This window comes from Rhinolophus sinicus, chromosome 16 (genome assembly GCF_057876585.1).
Source record: "Rhinolophus sinicus isolate RSI-liver-muscle chromosome 16, RSI-T2T, whole genome shotgun sequence".
NCBI lineage: Eukaryota > Metazoa > Chordata > Mammalia > Chiroptera > Rhinolophidae > Rhinolophus > Rhinolophus sinicus.
Genome location: NC_142516.1, coordinates 11,429,876 through 11,437,462, shown reverse-complemented (window position 1 = coordinate 11,437,462; position 7,587 = coordinate 11,429,876).

Here is a 7,587-nt window from a genome sequence, read left to right as displayed (position 1 = left end):
AGCATCCACAGACACAGGGATCCCAGTAGTCAATCTCAGTCATGCACATACACAGGCACGTCCGCACAGACACAGGCAGACAAGGGTGTCTGCACACCAACATCCCCCAAAGATACAAATGTCTGTTCTTTTACCAACACCAAAGTACATAGAAATGGCCCCAGCCCCAGCGAATGCCCACCCCCTTCATTCCAGTCATTTATTGCTCTCAGACACAGAAATTCAGAGTGAAAGTTTCTCTCTGAATCCTAATCTTTTATACTAAGAGCACAGTTGCAATGTGAGAGATGGTGAGGTGTATACATCTACACACGCATGTGCACACACATACATATGCACCGTCAAACATCCACATGACCACAGACAAACAACCTCTTTCCCCTTAAACATCTCTTTTGCACATAATAAACCCAGCGACTGCTCCTGGGTACTTTAATCCATAACAGGCTTAGCGTTTTACAATCATGACTTCGTTTTCTTTTCCCAATAACTTCATGAAGTAGTGTCTCATAAATGTACCCATTTTACTGATGAAGAAACTGAGATTCAGAGAGATCACGTGATATGTCCAAAATGGCACCACACGGCTAATCACCAGAGCCAAGAACTCAAAACCAGATTCATCTGACATCAGAGCTTATACTCTTGAATTCTAGGCTGCATACGAGTACATGACCATGTCTGTTCTCTGCATATGCATGCACATTTATTATTATTATTATTATTATTATTATTATTATTATTTCAAAAGACCTGGATATGACTCCTGGCCTCGCCACACACGGGCTAAGCTTTCTCATCTGCAAAATGGGAACAATGATAGGCAAACTTTTATCTCCCTCTTCTTCTCCCATTCTGGGTGCCTGGGGGAAGCGGGAAGTCATGGGACATTATACAGTGCTGCACACCTACCAGATGTGTGAGTGCAGAAGGACCCCAGAAAAGGAGAAGATCATGAGGATGGTACTGGGTTTGCAAAACTTCTCAGGCAAGGGGTGTGGAGGAGGCTTGAGCTGGGAACTAGAGGGCAGATGAAATTTGAATGGATTTGGGGGAGAAAAGGAAGTATTCCAGGCAGAGAGACGACTGCAAAGCTGCAGAAGCTGGACAAACAAGCTGTGGCACTCCTATGAGGATTGTGAAGCATGAACTCTCTGAATGATGACAATGATCTAACTACCGTTTATTGAGAATTTATGTGCCAAGCACTGTTTTACGAGCACTATGCTCTTTAGCCCTCACGGCAGCACTGCAAGGAGGTTGAATACTATATGTATTTTATAGTTAAGGAAACAAGCATATAGGAGCCTCATTTGAAGCTCTAGCACTCAGACTCCAGAACCCAAACTCTTTTTTTAAAAAGACATTTCATTAAAAAAAAAATTTTAAATAAAATTTATTGGGGAATATTGGGGAACAGTGAGTTTCTCCAGGGCTCATCAGCTCCAAGTCATTGCCCTTCAATCTAGTTGTGGGGGGCGCAGCTCAGCTCCAAGTTCAGTCGCCCTTTTCAATCTTTAGTTGCAGGGGTTGCAGCCCACCATCCCATGCGAGAATTGAACTGGCAACCTTGTTGTTGAGAGTTCGCGCTCTTACCAGCTGAGCCATCTGGCCGCCCCCAGAACCCAAACTCTTACCCACTATGCAATTCTGCTCCTGAATTCTGATTAGGTGTTCAGAAAATCAAAACTGGAAGGAGAGGCATTAAATTCAGCAGGAAAGCATGAAGACTCTGCAGCCAGATTGCTGTGGTGCCCATCTTGGCATTGCCCCTGATGACTGGGGTAACCCTGGACAAGTTATTCAGCCACTCTTCAGTCTCAGTTTCCTCATCTGTAAAGTGGGCATGCTAACAGAGTTCACTTCTTGTGCTTGTGAAAATTAAGCAAATGATTCATGTAAAGGGCTCCAAGAACCATCCCTGGCACGCACAAAGCAACCAATAAATATTAGCCATCCTTACAGTATGGACTAGCTGCGCTGTCCCATTGTTATTCTACTCAGTGCCATTTCAAGTATTTTATGGAGGAAGGCAGGGCATAAATCAACCAAATCATCAAATATTTTCCTGAATAACTTACCTAAGGAAGCTGACGAACCATTATTCCAACCTAGGACTTGCCTGACTTCAAAGAGAACAGAAATGAAATTACTTTGGAAGAGAAATCTTTCTTCCAACAACTCCTGACTCCAGCGGGAAAGAGTCCAGACAGGAGTGACCTGGGCAAAATCAGGATTAGCAAATTTAGTACATCCAACCAGGATACTGGATTTCTTCCTGCAGGAGATTGGGCTTCTCTGAGCTTCAGTTTCCCTACTTGCAAAATGGGGATAACAACACTTACCTCTCGGGATTGTGGTGCCATTAACCGTATACCACTTTAAAAACTAATATTTAAGAAGTGTTGCCTTGATTCCTGGCACGGTATAAGCACCTTACACGTGTGATGTCTAGGTAGTCTAGATATGCAGTGTCATCTAGTTCTCACCGCAATCCTTCTCTTGGTCACTAAACAGGATGTGGCCATCTCATCCTCGGAGGTGAATTTTACCATCTTCCTCCACCTGAGTCTTGGTCCAAGGTTTGGGTTTGAAAAGAGGCTTTATTAGTAACTGGATAATTCTGTGGGAGCGCCCCCAGCAGCGGTTCCGCCCCGCCGGGGAGTAATTCTAGGAAGGTAATGTGAGCTGGGGGAGGCTGGAAACCCAGCTTTACATTTATTTACTCTGACAGCTAAATTGGTGAGCAAGGGGGGAAATCAGATGAAAGCCATTTCAGAGTAAATACTAAATACAAAATTTAAACATTCAGGTTGTGACAAATGGGAAGGGGCCAGTGGGAAGAGACACAGGCAGCACACCTCTCCCCACTCAGGATCCTATCCTCGCCTTGTCACCTTCCGAGACATTTCCTATTTGACTAGAGGAATAGCGCACGAACTGGGGTTATAACTGTATGACCCTAGGAAGAAATTTACCTCTCCTGGCCTCAGTGTTCTCATCGGTAGAATGCGTGTGTGTTGTTTCAGATGATGGGGGAAGTGATGGAGCGAGCTTTAGCCTTGGAGTCAGAGACCGGAGTGAAATCCTAGTCCAGCCACTTCCTGGCTGGGTGAACTTGGAAAAGTCACTTATCTGAATCTGAGTTTCCTAAACTTTGGGGATAATATCAACTTCAGAGGAGTAATGAGATAATCAGTGTGAAAGGGCTTTTTTTAGACTTCAAAGTTATTATCACCCAAAATTCCCCCCCGCCCCCCAGTTCTGGCATCCATTGTATAAATGCATGTCAGCAGACATTTATGAAGCACTTTATGCCAGGCTCCCACAAGACAGAGAAAACACAGGGTAAACCATCCTGGTCTCGGGCCATGAGGAAGTCAGTCTGCTGGGAGGGAAAAAAGCCAGCGGGTGCTGTGCAATGGGAGCATAGGTGGTAGAGAAGCAAGGAGGGCATGTAACCTGGCTCAAGACAGGCGGCCTAGAGATGACCTTTCAGTGAAACCTTAAAGATGAGTAAGTATGAGGCAGGCCTCGCCTGAGGGGAGTTGGATTGGAATGGAGAGTGGGTGCCCAGTTAGACATTTGCTGGGGCAATGTCGGGAGATGAGGCTGGGGGGGGGGGAGGGAGGAGCCAGACTGTGGAGGGCTGAGCGCTGCGTTGCGGAGTCTGGAGTCGTCCTGAAAGCTGTGGGTCTAGAAGGCAACAGTTAGTTCTACGGGAAGCAGCATCCTGTGTCTGGATGCAGCGTGGCTCGGTGGTGGTTAGAGATTCTGGGTTTAGAGGCGTTGATACCTAATATACACTGCTTGTGGGACCTAAGGCGAGTGACAAACTCTATGAGCCTTAGTTTATTCAACCACAAAACAGGTATTAACAGAGAACCCAGCTAGTGAATACAAGTGCTGTGATGATTCAAAGGGACCAAGATGCATCTCCAAGAGCTTGTCACTGACCTGGCTTCCAGTAAGCACTGTCATCCAGGGCCATTGTCATCTGTAAGAGGGTGTAATGGGGCACAGGAATCACTAGCTAAGTGAGGAGTTCTCAAGGGGCTAGATGTCCCCTCCTTGGAGAATTCTGCCCTGACCACACTATTTGTAGTAAATCTCTCCTGTTCATCTTTTTGCATCACAGTATAGATAAGGCTTAAAAATAGGCTCGACTGAGATAAGCCTTTTCTACCATGCTAAGGAATTTCAACTTCAAAATATAAAGTGAGGGGCTAGCAAATACTTTTAAGTAGGAAGATGACATGAATTGGGGGTTTGGAAAGATGGCTTAAGCAGTGCCTTGAGAATAGAATTGAAGGGGATGGGACCTTCACCGAGTCCTGAAGATACTGCAATAATCTAAGGGTGAGGTGATGAGGCAGGTGCAGAGACAAAAAGAATGGAAGGAATATAATAAAAATTATTATATGCCACTTTATTATGTTATATATAGTCACATATTATATACATTTATAACTATACATAATCCATAATACGTACCCAGTGTTCTAAATAACCTTTACATATTAAAGCTATATATAATAGAATCATATTCCAATACATATATATTAGACATAACATATGCAATATATGATTCTATACAACATCATCTATAATGTTAATATATAAAGTTGATTATTTAGGAGTCTGGATTTGCGGAGTGGGGGAGCTCAAAACGTCCAAGGTAACTCCAGGGTTCTAATTTATTTATTTTTTCTTCATTATATTGTTTCCAAAGACATGAACTCAGGAGCAATTGCGGGGCAGAGGGGGCGAAGGGGGATAACGAGCTCGGTTTTGGTTCAGTGTATCCAGGGAACATTCAGGTGGCGGTGCCCAGCAGTGGACTGGATATGTAAGTCTGTAGTCAGAAGAGAGGCTGGAGCTGGAGGCAGGAACTTCAGCGACATCCATGCAGGGATGGCTGGAGAGGCCACAGGAGGTGAGATTTGACAGCACCAGGATTAACTCCACATACAGAAGAGAGTTGCCTTGTTTGCTTTCTGATTTTAGGGGGAAGCAACTTGTCCCTGATGTTCATCTTATTTCCAGTGAAATAAGAAAGTCATTTCTTAGATTATAAAGCATAAATACTGGATGGTGATAAGTGCTAAAACAGAATCAAGTATTCAAGAAGCAGAAATGTGACTACTGTGGGGGGGAATGAAGATGTCTGTTAAGACTCATGGGGTGGAGGTGTGCGGAAGGGGACCTGCCAGGTAGAAAGAACATTTTGTACAAGGACTTGGGGAGCTGGGAGATTGCAGTGTGTTTGTGTGGACAAGCGGTTTCATCTGGTTAGGAGAGAATGTACGAGTATATTGGGGTAGATTGTGGGCCTCGTCCACCTGGCTTATCCTAGGGGTATAGGTATTCGGAAGGCTCTTAACTCTTCTGATTAGCTCTCACTTCACTGGGCTTTGTTCTTCTTCCAACTGTTCTTAAACCTTTTGCCTGGTTTGTGTTTCAACATCCTTCAGCGCTCAGCTCTGGTGTTGCTGTCTCTGGGAAATCATCAATGCCCTCACCTCTGTTTCCAGCTCAGGTAAGTGCCCATCTTCTCTCTCCTGCAGCACCCGAATCTTCCCTTTATCCTGGCACATGATAGCACGCAGGTACCATGCCTTAGTACATGCCTGGCACATGGTAGGTTCTCAGTACGTCTGAGGAAGGAACCACTTTCCTTTAGATGAGGTCCCCCACCAGAAAGCTTCTCAACAGGGAGGGGGAGGCCTGTTTCCAGAAGAGGAAAACTTAATTTGCTTTATCTTTAAGGCTAAATTTTAAATTCTATTTCTAGCCTAGAAAGGTCACAGGGCATATCAAAAATAAAATGGCAGCCTATATCATCAGTAATCCTAGCCGTAAGACTGGATGGGGAAGAAGGAAGACATTGCACCATGTTCTGGGATAAATTCTGACAGATCTGTTTTCTTCACCTGAGATTCAAGTCTCTCTCCAGAGACCACTAAGGAAAGCCTGCCTGAGAATGAAACCAACCCAGAGGAAAACACAATCAAGAGACAGACAGATTCCTGACCGTATCATCTGAACACCTGGACTTTTCAGTTACATGAGCCAATACATTTCCTAGGGTTTTTGTCACTTGAGCGAAGCTGGGGTTAGACGTCAAACTCAGGCATACCTGATGCCAGAGCTCTTTGGGCCCGAGTTTCCTCACACGTACAATGAGGGGATTTAGTCTGCAATCAGTAATTTTTTTTTTTTTCCAGAGCAGCGATGCTACTAGGCTTGGATAGCCATTTCTCTATCTCAAAAAACACACAAGGGGTCAGAGACTGATACTACTCATTGCACACCATTCTACAACCTCTGTGTTGCTTTAATTCTGTTAACACCAGAACTTTTGACACCACAGACATTTAGAAAGACATTTCCACTCACAGAATATAGTTTAGTGCAGGGGTCAGCAACCTGATTCTGTAAAGGGCCAAATAGTAAATATTTTAGGCTTTGTGAGCCATGGTCTTTGCTGTACTACTGAACTCCGTACTGTAGTGGGACAACAGTCAGATAATACATAAATAGTCAGATAATACATAAATGAATGGATATGGCTACATTCCAGTAACAATTTTTGGACACTGAAATTCAAAATTCATATAATTTTCATGGGTCACAAAAAAGTATTATTCTTTTGACTTTTTCCTCAATCATTTAAAAATGTAAAAACCATTCTTAGCTTTGTGGGCTGCACAAAGAGAGCGTGCAGGTGTTTGTCGTTGCAACGAACACCAGACTAGGTGTTTGCAGCCCTGGGTTCTACCCAATGCTCGCCCATTAACTCTGTGATCCTGGCCAAGTCACTTTCTCTGTCTGGGTTTTTTTTCCCCATCAAGACAATGAGGGGGGCTATATGGGATACTCTCTCAAGGGCCTTCAGCATTCAAGTACCACAATTCGGATTTTTCCTTAACAAATACTTGAGCAGCTATTACATACCAGGTATTGTTAAATGTTGGGGATAGAGCCGTGAATAAAAGTTCCTGTTAGCATGGAACTTATATTCCAATGAAAAACAAAGAAATTTATACACAATGGGTGCCAAAAAATGTATACACATTTTAAGAAAGGGAAAAACTGTACTAAAATTGTAATATTCAATGTATACCGAAAACAAGACGAATACAAGTCACGTTTGACTTCTACAATTACAAGAGCTGCTCAAAGTGGTTCCCATCAGTGTAATTTCAATCGTTTTTTCCTTTCTTAAAATGTGTATACATTTTTTTGGCACCCACTGTATAATGTTAAGTAATCGTAAGTGCAATTTAGAAAATGAAGAAGGGGAAAAGGACTGGGGAGTGACAGGCTGGGATTTACGAAAAGGAGGTCAGGTGGCCCCTTGCTCATTGACATTGGAACAGAGACCCAATGAGGGAGTGGGCTCTGTGGAACAGCCAATGTAAAGGCCTTGTGCTAGAGGCTCACTTGTGTTCAAGGAACAGCAAGGCCAGTGTGGCTGAGCACAGCGCACAAAGGATAATAGTAAGCTGTACAGTTAGACGGGTGATCGGGGACAGGTCATCTAGGGCCTTGTAAGTCTTTGGATTTTATTCTAGGTGTGATGGA